The sequence below is a fragment of the Hyla sarda genome, chromosome 8 (assembly GCF_029499605.1).
Source record: "Hyla sarda isolate aHylSar1 chromosome 8, aHylSar1.hap1, whole genome shotgun sequence".
Lineage (NCBI taxonomy): Eukaryota > Metazoa > Chordata > Amphibia > Anura > Hylidae > Hyla > Hyla sarda.
This window is the reverse complement of record NC_079196.1, coordinates 214,060,508-214,075,288: the sequence shown is the minus strand read 5'-3', so window position 1 is coordinate 214,075,288 and position 14,781 is coordinate 214,060,508. Positions and strand designations below refer to the sequence as shown.

The window sequence follows — 14,781 nt, the reverse complement described above, 5'->3', positions numbered from 1 at the left end:
CTTCTTTCATTTTTAACGAGGCCTCTGAAAAATGAAAGAAACAATCTGATTGGTTGCTATGGGCAACTGCACCACTCTTCCTCTACACAGGTTTGATAAATCTCCACCAATATCTCTGCTGGCTTATTCCAGTGTGATAGATAGAAAGATAGATAGATAGATATAAGATAGCTAGATAGATAGATATAAGATAGATATGAGATAGATAGATAGATATGAGATAGAAAGATATGAGATATGAGATAGATAGATATGAGATAGATAGATAGATATGAGATAGATAGATATGAGATAGATATGAGATAGATAGATATGAGATAGATATGAGATAGATAAATAGATATATATGAGATAGATAGATAGATACAGCAACAGGAGACTACAGCAGCACACTGCTAGCACAAAGATATAGATAAAACATGAGTATATAGATACAACATGAAAAGCTATACAGCTATGGTGCATTAGTAAAATAGTGAGATACTTAGCTTGCAATTTGGCGGCCAAATAGCTTGGACCGTCCCACCACGGTAAGGTGATCTCATTGGGACGGACCCTACACTATGAATATGCCTCTGTGTGAATAGATCAGCAGGCATTGCAGGATCTGGAACATCCAAATCACCTTATATACACCTGATAGAAGTGGGTGGGGTGAAAGAACCAACATGGAGGTAGCCACTCCCCCGTATGTGTACTACAAACAAAGAATAAGTACTCATGTTTTATCTATGGGGGGAGATTTATCAAAACCCGTCCAGAGGAACAGTTGCTGAGTTGCCCATAGCAACCAATCAGATTGCTTCTTTTATTTTTCAGAGGCCTTTTCAGAAATGAAAGCAGTGATCTGATTGGTTGCTATGGACAACTCAGCAACTTTTCCTCTGGACGGGTTTTGATAAATCTTCCCCTATATCTTTGTGCTAGCAGTGTGCTGCTATATATTCCTGTTGCTGTATATTTAGCCCAGCAGCCTGCACCTGTAAGCCAGGTCTATATAATAGTTTGGAATCAATAGTGCTGGCCAACTTATTCTTTGTTTAGATAGATAGATAGATAGATATGAGAGATAGATAGATAGATATGAGAGATAGATAGATAGATATGAGATAGATATGAGATAGATTAGATATGATATAGATACTAGTGTTGAGCGGCATAGGCCATATTCGAATTCGCGAATATTCGCGAATATATAGACTAATATTCGTCATATATTCGCGAATATTCGCATATTCGTTATATGCCCGTTTTATTTTCGCATATGCGAAAATACACGTATGCGAAAATTAACGCATGTGAAAATTCGCGTATGCGAAAATGTACATATGCTAATTTTCGCATATGCGAATTTTCGCACGCCAGTCTCATACAGTGGTATTACAGCCTTCTTTACACCACACAAGCTGGAAGCAGAGAGGGATGATCACTGTGATGTGTACTGTGAAGAAAAAAAAAAAAAAAAAAAAAAAAAAACGAATATTCGTAATTACAAATATATAGCGCTATATTCGCGAAATTCGCGAATTCGCGAATATGCGATATTCGCGAATAATATTCGCATTGCGAATATTCGCGAGCAACACTAATAGATACATAGATAGACAGACAGATATGAGATAGATAGAAAGATAGATATGAGATAGATAGATATGAGATAGATATTAGATAGACAGATAGATAGATATGAGATAGATATTAGATATACAGATATGAGATAGATAGGAGATAGATAGATAGATAGATATGATATAGATAGATATGAGATAGATAGATAGACAGATAGATATCGGATAGATACAGCAAAAGACGACCATAGCACTTACAGATGAGGTCGAGTAGATTTATTCCATTTGCCAACCGTGTTGTAATGGAATAAAGTTACTCTTTCACCTCATCTGTGAGTGCTATGGTTGTCTTTTGCTGTATCTTTCCGATATCTGTCTCTCTATCTATCTATCTATCTATCTCCTATCTATCTCATATCTGTATATCTAATATCTATCTCATATCTATCTGTCTATCTAATATCTATCTCATATCTATCTATCTCATATCTATCTATCTCATATCTATCTATCTCATATCTATCTATCTCATATCTATCTACCCATCTATCTCATATCTATCTATCTCATATCTATCTATCTATCTATCTATCTATCTCATATCTATCTATCTATCTCATATCTATCTATCTCATATCTATCTATCTCATATCTATCTACCCATCTATCTCATATCTATCTATCTCATATCTATCTATCTCATATCTATCTATCTATCTATCTATCTCATATCTATCTATCTCATATCTATCTATCTCATATCTATCTATCTATCTATCTCATATCTATCTATCTATCTATCTATATATCTATCTATCTCATATCTATCTATCTATCTATCTATCTATCTAAATACAAATGCAGAAGGCAGCACAACCAAAGCAGGACCACAATGAAGTTGGGGGGTGCCAGCAGAGAATCACAGTCCCAGTCGCAGACTGTATATAGATCCAAAATAGCAAAGTCCAGCAGCACTCCCAAAGAGTAAGGTGAAAAAAACACAAAGTGCGTTATTGACCCATGTGGATACAATGTTTCAACGGCCAGAGGCGTTGCTAGGGTTGGTGTCACCCGGTGCGGTAGAAAATGGTGTCACCCCATACCTAACCCCCCCCCCACATAAAAGTTTTTAGCCTGTTGTGACGGATGCCACTGGTGTAGCGCATTGTGAAAAATTCCAGTATAATAATTAAATATACCAATTGCCACAGAATGGAAAAGCGCTAAAAAGGTTTTCACCATTTAAAACTACAACTCCCAGAATTACTTAAATGGGTACTCCGCTGGAAATTATTTTCTTTTGAATCAACTGGTGCCAGGAAGTTAAAATCTGAATCCTTCAAGTAAGTAATTTACAAACCTGTTTAACTTTCTGGCACCAGTTGATTCAAAAGAAAATGTTTTGCAGCGGAGTACCCCTTTAAGCAGTGGTGAGGTTATGCTGGGAGTTAAGTTTCACTCATCTAACTGCAGAACTTACAAGTGACTATAGCTCTGATAGGACATAATGAGGAGAATACACAATGATATCAGTGACTACAGGTGACGTCTTCTCTATAGTGAGGAGAATACACAATGATATCAGTGACTACAGGTGACGTCTTCTCTATAGTGAGGAGAATACACAATGATATCAGTGACTACAGGTGACGTCTTCTCTATAGTGAGGAGAATACACAATGATATCAGTGACTACAGGTGACGTCTTCTCTATAGTGAGGAGAATACACAATGATATCAGTGACTACAGGTGACGTCTTCTCTATAGTGAGGAGAATACACAATAATATCAGTGACTACAGGTGACGTCTTCTCTATAGTGAGGAGAATACACAATGATGTCAGTGATTACAGGTGACGTCTTCTCTATAGTGAGGACAATACACAATGATATCAGTGATTACAGGTGACGTCTTCTCTATAGTGAGGAGAATACACAATGATATCAGTGACTACAGGTGACGTCTTCTCTATAGTGAGGAGAATACACAATGATATCAGTGACTACAGGTGACGTCTTCTCTATAGTGAGGAGAATACACAATGATATCAGTGACTACAGGTGACATCTCTATAGTGAGGAGAATACACAATATCAGTGATTACAGGTGACGTCTTCTCTATAGTGAGGACAATACACAATAATATCAGTGACTACAGGTGACATCTCTATAGTAAGGAGAATACACAATGATATCAGTGACTACAGGTGACGTCTTCTCTATAGTCTTTCCTTATCTAATTCAGATGGAACATACCACCGGGTCCAGCTAAATGTTCTCTCTGCAGAATGTGACGCCCAGATGTCTCCTCACTATGTCAGCGCATTCTGATCCTCTATATGAAAATAATAATTATTATTATAAACCTGCCAGACACTGTATCCTCTAAATATAATAAACTAGTATACACTAGGGCTGCACGATATATCGCAAAAACAATCGAATCGCAATTTTTGCCATATATCGATATGGCCCCCGGGAAAATTTGCGATTATCTGCCCGGGCGGATCCCGTGTGTGGCTGCAGCACGGGCCGGCCAGGGCAGATAAAAACAAATTTAAATATTAAAAGTCTGTGTTTCCCAACCGGGGTGCCTCCAGCTGTTATGAAACTACAACTCCCAGCATGCCCGGACAGCCAAAAGCTGTCCGGGCATGCTGGGAGTTGTAGTTTCACAACAGCTGGAGGCACCCTGGTAGAGAAACACTGATCTAAGTAAAGGGCGCAGGGATAAAAAATTATTAAAACATTATGCTCACCTCTTCCCGGTCCCTGCATCTGTACACCTCCGTGCGGTCCCGGTGTCTCTATACAAGCTGTAGGACCTTTACCTTTAGCCAGTCACTGGCCGCAGCGGTGTCACATGTCAAGCCAGTGATTGGCTAAAAGGTAAAAGTCCTCAAAGGTCTGCAAACATACACAAACCTAGGGGAATATGTGACAAGGGGTGGAGGGGGCAGAATGTGACAAGAGGGGGAATATGTAACAAGGGGGGGGGGATATGTAACAAGGGGGGGGAATATGTAACAAGGGAGGGGGATATGTAAAAAGGGAGGGCAGAATGTGACAAGGGGGGGGAATATGTAACAAGGGGGGGGATATGTAACAAGGGGGGAGGAATATGTAACAAGGGGGGGCAGGGGGAATATGTGACAAGGGGGAGGGGGAATATGTGACAAGGGGGGGGAGGGGGAATATGTAACAAGGGGGAGCAGAATGTGACAAGGGGGGGGAGGGGGAATATGTAACAAGGGGGAGCAGAATGTGACAAGAGGGGGAGGGGCAGAATGTGACGATTGGGGCAGAATGTGACAAGAGGGGGGAGATGTGAGATGTGAAATGGGCGGTGGGCATAAAATGGGTGAATAGTTGTAAAATTGAGGAGATTGGACATGACATAAGGGGATTTCACTATTTATTTATTACATTGCATCACATATCGAAATCACAATATTTAGGCCCCAAATCGCAATCGCACATTTTTCTCATATCGTGCAGCCCTAGTATACACTACACTCTATGAATATAAACCTCACACACCGTGCCCCCAGCAGTAGCACCCCCATCATCCACCAGCTGGTGCTATTACCACAGAACAGGGGGGTAGGGGGAATGGGGGGGCGGGGGGTGCCCTGGCAACACCCCCCAGCAGTAGCACCCCATCATCCACCAACACCCCCCCCCCCCATTCCCCCTTATGGTAATAGAATCAGCTTCTGGATTATGGGGGTGCTACTGCTGGGGGAGGGTGCTGGTGGATGATGGGGGTGTTACTGCTGGGGGGTGCTACTGCTGGGGGGGGTGCTGGTTGATGATAGGAGTGCTACTGCTGGGGGAGGGGGGCGGGTGCTGGTGCATGATGGTGGTGCTACTAATGGGGGGGGGGTGCTGGTGGATGATGGGGTGCAGCCTCATCATCCACCAGCAACACCTCCCCCCAGAAATAGCACCCCCATCATCCACCATGACCAGCAACACCTCCCCCCAGAAATAGCACCCCCATCATCCACCAGCACCCCCCCCCCCCCCCTGCTGGATGATGGTGGTGCTACTGCTGGGGGGTGCTGGTGTATGATGGGGTGCAGCCTCATCATCCACCAGCAACACCTCCCCCCCCCAGAAATAGCACCCCCATCATAAACCGGGGGGGGGGGGGGGTGTCAGCGCTGAGGACCGGGGGGGGGGGGGTTTGGGGTGCTGTCAGCGCTGAGGACCGGGTGAGGGGGTGGGTGCTAGCTGTCAGCGCCAACTGAGGGCCGGGGGGAGGGTTGGGGGGTGCTGTCAGCGCTAGCTGAGGACGGGGGGGGGTGCTGTCAGCGGTAACTGAGTACCGGGGGGGGGGGGTGCTGTCAGCGGTAACTGAGGACCGGGGGGGGGGGTGCTGTCAGCGGTAACTGAGGACCGGGGGGGGGGGGGTGCTGTCAACGGTAACTGAGGACCGGGGGGGGGGGTGCTGTCAACGGTAACTGAGGACCGGGGGGGGGGGTGCTGGCAGAGTTGTGTCACCCCATCAGCCTGGTGTCACCCGGTGCGGTCCGCACCCCCCGCACCCCGGTCACAACGCCACTGTCAACGGCATCAAACCGTCTTTATCAAACGTGATGCCGTTGAAACATTGTATCCACATGGGTCAATAATGCACTTTGTGTTTTGCACCTTACTCTTTGGGAGTGCTGCTGGACTTTGCTATTTTGGATCTATCTATCTATTTATCTATCTATCCATCCATCTATATATCTCCCATCTATCTATCTCATATCTATCTCATATCTATCTATCTCATATCTATCTCATATCTATCTATCTATCTATCTCATATCTATCTCATATCTATCTATCTATCTATCTATCTATCTGTCTATCTATCTCATATCTATCTATCTCATATCTATCTATCTCATATCTATCTATCTCATATCTATCTCATATCTATCTATCTATCTCTATCTATCTATCTCATATCTATCTATCTATCTATCTATCTATCTCATATCTATCTCATATCTATCTATCTATCTATCTATCTATCTATCTATCTATCTATCTGTCTATCTATCTCATATCTATCTATCTCATATCTATCTATCTCATATCTATCTATCTCATATCTATCTCATATCTATCTATCTATCTATCTATCTATCTCATATCTATCTATCTCATATCTATCTCATATCTATCTATCTCATATCTATCTCATATCTATCTATCTCATATCTATCTATCTCATATCTATCTCATATCTATCTATCTCATATCTATCTATCTCCCCTGGTTGCCCTGTTGCCCCTCTCCCCAGCAGGCAGTATACAGGTGGAGTCGTCCTCTTTTGCTGTAGATACGGAGTCTACGCTCGCAGTTCCCATTAACTGAGATTCCATGTTACTAAGCTACGGTCCACATGCTAACTACTTTCCATCAGACAAGCGGCGCCCCCCGGCAGCCCCTGCTCTTCCCCGGTTATTGCAGATCAGTCTGAGCGGCTCCGGCAATCCCCCAATATTTATCTTGCTCTCACCCTCTGGACTATCTGGGGCCTTCAATGATTAACCCAGATAAGACCTGAGCTCTGGGCAGCCAGAGTGCCTCCAGCTGTTGCAAAACTACAACTCCCAGCATGCCCGGACAGAAATAACAACAGGAATAACAACAGGTAGGAAGGCAGAAGATTGGGGGCACAGACACAGCAGTCAGTATATACATTACAGGGAGTATATAGGGTATAGAGACAACCAGGATCCGGGGTACAGACACAGCAGTCAGTATATACATTACAGGGAGTATATAGGGTATAGAGACAACCAGGATCCGGGGTACAGACACAGCAGTCAGTATATACATTACAGGGAGTATATAGGGTATAGAGACAACCAGGATCCGGGGTACAGACACAGCAGTCAGTATACATTACAGGGAGTATATAGGGTATAGAGACAACCAGGATCCGGGGTACAGACACAGCAGTCAGTATATACATTACAGTTAGTATATAGGGTATAGAGACAACCAGGATCCGGGGCACAGACACAGCAGTCAGTATATACATTACAGGGAGTATATAGGGTATAGAGACAACCAGGATCCGGGGCACAGACACAGCAGTCAGTATATACATTACAGGGAGTATATAGGGTATAGAGACAACCAGGATTCGGGTCACAGACACAGCCGTCAGTATACATTACAGGGAGTATATAGGGTATAGAAACAACCAGGATCCGGGGTACAGACACAGCAGTCAGTATATACATTACAGGGAGTATACAGGGTATAGAGACAACCAGGATCCGGGGCACAGACACAGCAGTCAGTATACATTACAGGGAGTATATAGGGTATAGAGACAACCAGGATCCGGGGTACAGACACAGCAGTCAGTATATACATTACAGGGAGTATATAGGGTATAGAGACAACCAGGATCCGGGGTACAGACACAGCAGTCAGTATATACATTACAGGGAGTATATAGGGTATAGAGACAACCAGGATCCGGGGCACAGACACAGCAGTCAGTATATACATTACAGGGAGTATATAGGGTATAGAGACAACCAGGATCCGGGGTACAGACACAGCAGTCAGTATATACATTACAGGGAGTATATAGGGTATAGAGACAACCAGGATCCGGGGTACAGACACAGCAGTCAGTATATACATTACAGGGAGTATATAGGGTATAGAGACAACCAGGATCCGGGGTACAGACACAGCAGTCAGCATATACATTACAGGGAGTATATAGGGTATAGAGACAACCAGGATCCAGGGCACAGACACAGCAGTCAGTATATACATTACAGGGAGTATATAGGGTATAGAGACAACCAGGATCCGGGGCACAGACACAGCAGTCAGTATACATTACAGGGAGTATATAGGGTATAGAGACAACCAGGATCCGGCGTACAGACACAGCAGTCAGTATATACATTACAGGGAGTATATAGGGTATAGAGACAACCAGGATCCGGGGTACAGACACAGCAGTCAGTATATACATTACAGGGAGTATATAGGGTATAGAAACAACCAGGATCCGGGGTACAGACACAGCAGTCAGTATATACATTACAGGGAGTATATAGGGTATAGAGACAACCAGGATCCGGGGCACAGACACAGCAGTCAGTATACATTACAGGGAGTATATAGGGTATAGAGACCACCAGGATCCGGGTCACAAACACAGCAGTCAGTATATACATTACAGGGAGTATATAGGGTATAGAGACAACCAGGATCCGGGGTACAGACACAGCAGTCAGTATATACATTACAGGGAGTATATAGGGTATAGAAACAACCAGGATCCGGGGTACAGACACAGCAGTCAGTATATACATTACAGGGAGTATATAGGGTATAGAGACAACCAGGATCCGGGGTACAGACACAGCAGTCAGTATATACATTACAGGGAGTATATCGGGTATAGAGACAACCAGGATCCGGGGTACAGACACAGCAGTCAGTATATACATTACAGGGAGTATATAGGGTATAGAGACAACCAGGATCCGGGGTACAGACACAGCAGTCAGTATATACATTACAGGGAGTATATAGGGTATAGAGACAACCAGGATCCGGGGCACAGACACAGCAGTCAGTATATACATTACAGGGAGTATATAGGGTATAGAGACAACCAGGATCCGGGGCACAGACACAGCAGTCAGTATATACATTACAGGGAGTATATAGGGTATAGAGACAACCAGGATCCGGGGCACAGACACAGCAGTCAGTATACATTACAGGGAGTATATAGGGTATAGAGACAACCAGGATCCGGGGTACAGACACAGCAGTCAGTATACATTACAGGGAGTATATAGGGTATAGAGACAACCAGGATCCGGGGCACAGACACAGCAGTCAGTATATACATTACAGGGAGTATATAGGGTATAGAGACAACCAGGATCCGGGGCACAGACACAGCAGTCAGTATATACATTACAGGGAGTATATAGGGTATAGAGACAACCAGGATCCAGGGTACAGACACAGCAGTCAGTATATACATTACAGGGAGTATATAGGGTATAGAGACAACCAGGATCCGGGGCACAGACACAGCAGTCAGTATACATTACAGGGAGTATATAGGGTATAGAAACAACCAGGATCCGGGGTACAGACACAGCAGTCAGTATACATTACAGGGAGTATATAGGGTATAGAGACAACCAGGATCCGGGGTACAGACACAGCAGTCAGTATATACATTACAGGGAGTATATAGGGTATAGAGACAACCAGGATCCGGGGTACAGACAGAATTTGGGGTGCATGTAAAGACAGAATTTGGAAAATGGGCACAGTCAGAATTTTAGAAGCTTGCACAGCCAAGATTCAAGGTATAGACAGACAGAAGATGGGGTACAGACACAGCCAGAATTTGGGGTACAGAGGATTTGGGCAGCAAAGATTTGGGTTACAGACATGGACAGAATTTAAGGTGCATGCAAAGCCAGGATTTGGAGAATTTTGGGTACATGCACAGTTAAAGCTTCTGGGTACAGAAAAATGGGAGGGGTACAGACACAGCTAGAATTTGGGGTACAGAGTCAACAAGTATTTGGGGTACAGACATGGTCAGAATTTAAGGTGCATGCAAAGACATCATTTAGAGAATGGGCACAGCCAGAATTTTGGGTACATGTACAGCTAATATTCAAGGTTTAGACGGACATAAATTGGGGTACAGACACAGCCAGATTTTAGGGTACAGAGGCAGCAAGGATTTGAGGGTACAGACACGGTCAGAATTTAAGGTGCATGCAAAGACATAATTTGGAGAATGGGCACAGCCAGAATTTTGGATACATGCAAAGCTAAGATTCAAGGTATAGACGGACATAAATTGGGCTACAGACACAGCCAGATTTTAGGGTACAGAGGCAACAATGATTTGGGGTACAGACACCACCAGTATTGTCAGAATGTAAAGTGCATGCAAAGCCCGGGTTTGGAGAAGGGGCACAGCAGCCAGAATTTTGGGTACATGCCCAGCTAAGATATAGACAGACAGTTGGGGTAAGTTGGGGTACAGACACAGACAGAATTTGGGGTACAGAGACAACAAGGATTGGGGTTATAGACACAGCCATGATTTGAGGATACGGAATCAGCCAGGATTGTGAGCACACACAGAGCAAGAATTTGGGGAACAGGTGCAGCTAGTATATGAGTTATAGTTTTGAGCGCGCATATTCGAAATGCGAATTTTTACCACGAATATCGGCACTTCAAGATTTCGCGAATATTTAGAAAATAGTGATATATATTCGCAATGATGAATATTCTTTTTTTTTTTTATGCGAATATTTATGCGAATATCGGCACTTCCAGACCGGACACTGATCCCTCCCTTCTTGTAGGTGAAACTGTAATTGCGCATGCGCACTATCTGAATTTCATTACGAATTTCCGCGTGAAAAAAAAAGAAGGAACATAGCGAATATGCAAATTTCGTGAACATAGGACGGATATTCATCCATATATTCGCTAAATATTGGGCCCTACCGCTCATCACTAAATGAGTTACAGACAGAAGGTAGACACAGACAGGATTTGGGGTACAGAGACAGCCAGGATTTGGGGTACAGACACAGCCAGGATTTGGGGTACAGACACAGACAGGATTTGGGGTACAGACACAGACAGGATTTGGGGTACAGACACAGACAGGATTTGGGGTACAGACACAGCCAGGATTTGGGGTACAGACACAACCAGGATTTGGGGTACAGACACAGCCAGGATTTGGGGTACAGACACAGCCAGGATTTGGGGTAGACACAGCCAGGATGTGGGGTACAGACACAACCAGGATTTGGGGTAGACACAGACAGGATTTGGGGTACAGACACAGCCAGGATATGGGGTAGACACAGCCAGGATATGGGGTAGACACAGCCAGGATTTGGGGTAGACACAGCCAGGATTTGGGGTAGACACAGCCAGGATTTGGGGTAGACACAGCCAGGATTTGGGGTACGGACACAGCCAGGATTTGGGGTACGGACACAGCCAGGATTTGGGGTAGACACAGCCAGCATTTGGGGTACAGACACAGCCAGGATTTGGGGTAGACACAGCCAGGATTTGGGGTAGACACAGCCAGGATTTGGGGTAGACACAGCCAGGATTTGGGGTAGACACAGCCAGGATTTGGGGTACAGACACAGCCAGGATTTGGGGTAGACACAGCCAGGATTTGGGGTACAGACACAGCCAGGATTTGGGGTAGACACAGCCAGGATGTGGGGTACGGACACAACCAGGATTTGGGGTAGACACAGCCAGGATTTGGGGTACAGACACAGCCAGGATTTGGGGTACAGACACAGCCAGGATTTGGGGTACAGACACAACCAGGATTTGGGGTACAGACACAGCCAGGATTTGGGGTACAGACACAGCCAGGATGTGGGGTACAGACACAACCAGGATTTGGGGTAGACACAGCCAGGATTTGGGGTACAGACACAGCCAGGATATGGGGTAGACACAGCCAGGATTTGGGGTAGACACAGCCAGGATTTGGGGAACAGACACAGCCAGGATTTGGGGTAGACACAGCCAGGATTTGGGGTACAGACACAGACAGGATTTGGGGTAGACACAGCCAGGATTTGGGGTACAGACACAGACAGGATTTGGGGTAGACACAGCCAGGATTTGGGGTAGACACAGCCAGGATTTGGGGTACAGACACAGACTAAGCTGGCCTGTGCTTCCCCCCAAAAGGAAGGTTCAGTTCACTGCCATAGACTTATCTATATACACTAACCAAGAAAGAGTATCACGTCCAGGCTCATTCTATAAACTAGGAATGACAAAAATGTACTACTAAAATGACTCCCAAAGTAACATCCTAGAGATCTCCCTCCAGTGGAATAGGATCTTGTATAATACAGATGTAGCAGAGCTGAGTTTGTCAGGTGGAATCACAATATATTTAGAAGTGAGTTACTAAAATGGAACACTGAAGCCCTAAAGAGAGCTATTCAATTCAGCTCTGCTACATCTGTTCATGCTGCTACTTGCAAACCTCACGACTCTTCCTTTGCTACCTAAAACAGCTGTCTCCAAACTGCAGACCTTCAGCTGTTGCAAAACAACAACCCCCAGCATGCCCGGACAGCCAACGGCTGTCCGGGCATGCTGGGGGTTGTAGTTTTGCAACAGCTGGAGGTGTAGAGTTTGGAGACTACTGACTGCATACATAGTGATGAGGTAGCAGAGCTGGATTTGTCACCTATCGGGATTTTGGCGAGGGTGTGAAGTGACTTACCTGAATGCTTTCTTGTCTTCTCTGTTGCTCTCAGTAAGTTCCCCATATCTCCTGTAGGTCTGTTCAGTCTTCAGCTTCTCTTCTCTCCTGTCCTCAGTAGTGCAGACTCCCTTGGTTCACTAGTCTTTAGTAAGAGAGTGAGCTGCTCAAATGAAACTGTCCTCAGTAGTGCAGTCCACTCTGGTTCAATTTGTGGCAGCGCAGAATAATGTTGATCACCTGTCCTCTTTAGTGCAGACTGCTTTTACTGAACCATCCTCAGTAGTGCAGGTTGCACCTATTCAGCTGCGCTTCTGTAGTGCAGACTGCTTGAATTAAAGGGTCCTCAGTAGTGCAGCTTGCACCTGTTTACCTGTTCTTTGTAGTGCAGGCTGCTTGTATAGAACAGTCCTCAATAGTCCAGGTGGCACCTGCTCTCTGTGGTGCAGACTGTTTGTAATAAAGGGTCCTCAGTAGTGTCCTCACATGTTCACTGTGCAACTTAGTGCCTACTGCTCGTGTAGAACAGTCCTCAGTAGTGCAGGTTGCACCTATTTACCTGTTCTGTGTAGTGCAGACTGCTTGTATTAAACAGTCCTCAGTTGTGCAGGTTGCACCTGTTTACTTGTCCTCTGTAGTGCAGACTGCTTGTATTAAACAGTCCTCAGTTGTGCAGGTTGCACCTGTTTACTTGTCCTCAGTAGTGCAGGCTGCTTGTATAGAACAGTCCTCAGTTGTGCAGGTTGCACCTGTTTACTTGTCCTCTGTAGTGCAGGCTGCTTGTATAGAACAGTCCTCCATAGTGCAGGTTGCACGTCCTCTGTAGTGCAGACTGCTTGTATTAAACAGTCCTCAGTTGTGCAGGTTGCACCTGTTTACTTATCCTCTGTAGTGCAGGCTGCTTGTATAGAACAGTCCTCCATAGTGCAGGTTGCACGTCCTCTGTAGTGCAGGCTGCTTGTATAGAACAGTCCTCAGTAGTGCAGGTTGCACCTGTTCACTTGTCCTCAGTAGTGCAGCCTGATTCTGTGCACCTGTCTTCTGCAGCCTGTGCTGCTTCTGCACTTCTTGTCCAGGATCAGGCTCAGGTCATGGTAGTGGATGTCTCCCCTCAGCGCAGACACACAGTCTGAGAGCAGAGAAAGTGCATCAAAGCAGTGGTCGGGGTCCTGCGCTCTCCTACAGGTTCCTCTGTCTGGAGCGGTGGTCGGGTCGGGATCCTGCGCTCTCTTAAAGGTTCCTCTGTCTGGAGCGTGGTCGGGTCGGGTCGGGTTACTCTTTGCTCTCTTAAAGGTTCCTCTGTCTGGAGCGGTGGTCGGGTCGGGTTTCTTGCGGTCTCTTAAAGGTTCCTCTGTCTGGAGCGTGGTCGGGTCGGGTTACTCTTTGCTCTCTTAAAGGTTTCTCTGTCTGGAGCTGTGGTGAGGGTTTCCTGCGCTCTCTTAAATGTTCTTCTGTCTGGAGTAATGGTCAGACAGGGTTCTCTGCTGAAGCGGTGGTCGGGTCGGGTTACCTGCCCTCTCCTACAGGTGCTGTCTCTGCTGAAGCGGTGGTCGGGTCGGGTTACCTGCGCTCTCCTACAGGTGCTGTCTCTGCAGAAGCAGTGGTCGGGTTACCTGCCCTCTCCTACAGGGGCTCTCTCTGCTGAAGCAGTGGTCGGGTCGGGTTACCTGCCCTCTCCTACAGGTGCTGTCTCTGCTGAAGCAGTGGTCGGGTTACCTGCGCTCTCCTACAGGTGCTGTCTCTGCTGAAGCAGTGGTCGGGTTACCTGCGCTCTCCTACAGGTGCTGTCTCTGCAGAAGCAGTGGTCGGGTTACCTGCCCTCTCCTACAGGGGCTCTCTCTGCTTAAGCAGTGGTCGGGTCGGGTTACCTGCCCTCTCCTACAGGTGCTGTCTCTGCTGAAGCAGTGGTCGGGTCGGGTTA

General features: G+C 45.6%; 1 protein-coding gene across 3 annotated transcripts in view; it reads right to left on the bottom strand.

Annotated features, from left to right (window-relative positions):
- Positions 1-13,021, bottom strand: part of SSTR5 (somatostatin receptor 5) — a 31,211-nt gene extending 18,190 nt beyond the window's left edge. The window contains exon 1 of one of the 3 annotated variants that reach the window (XM_056535493.1): positions 12,882-13,021. The gene's annotated coding sequence lies outside the window, so the exon portion shown is untranslated. Of the gene's footprint in view, positions 1-625; positions 773-12,881 lie in introns of those variants that run through there. The other 2 variants (XM_056535494.1, XM_056535495.1) reach the window with 2 other exon arrangements.
- Between the last annotated feature and the right edge of the window lie 1,760 nt (positions 13,022-14,781).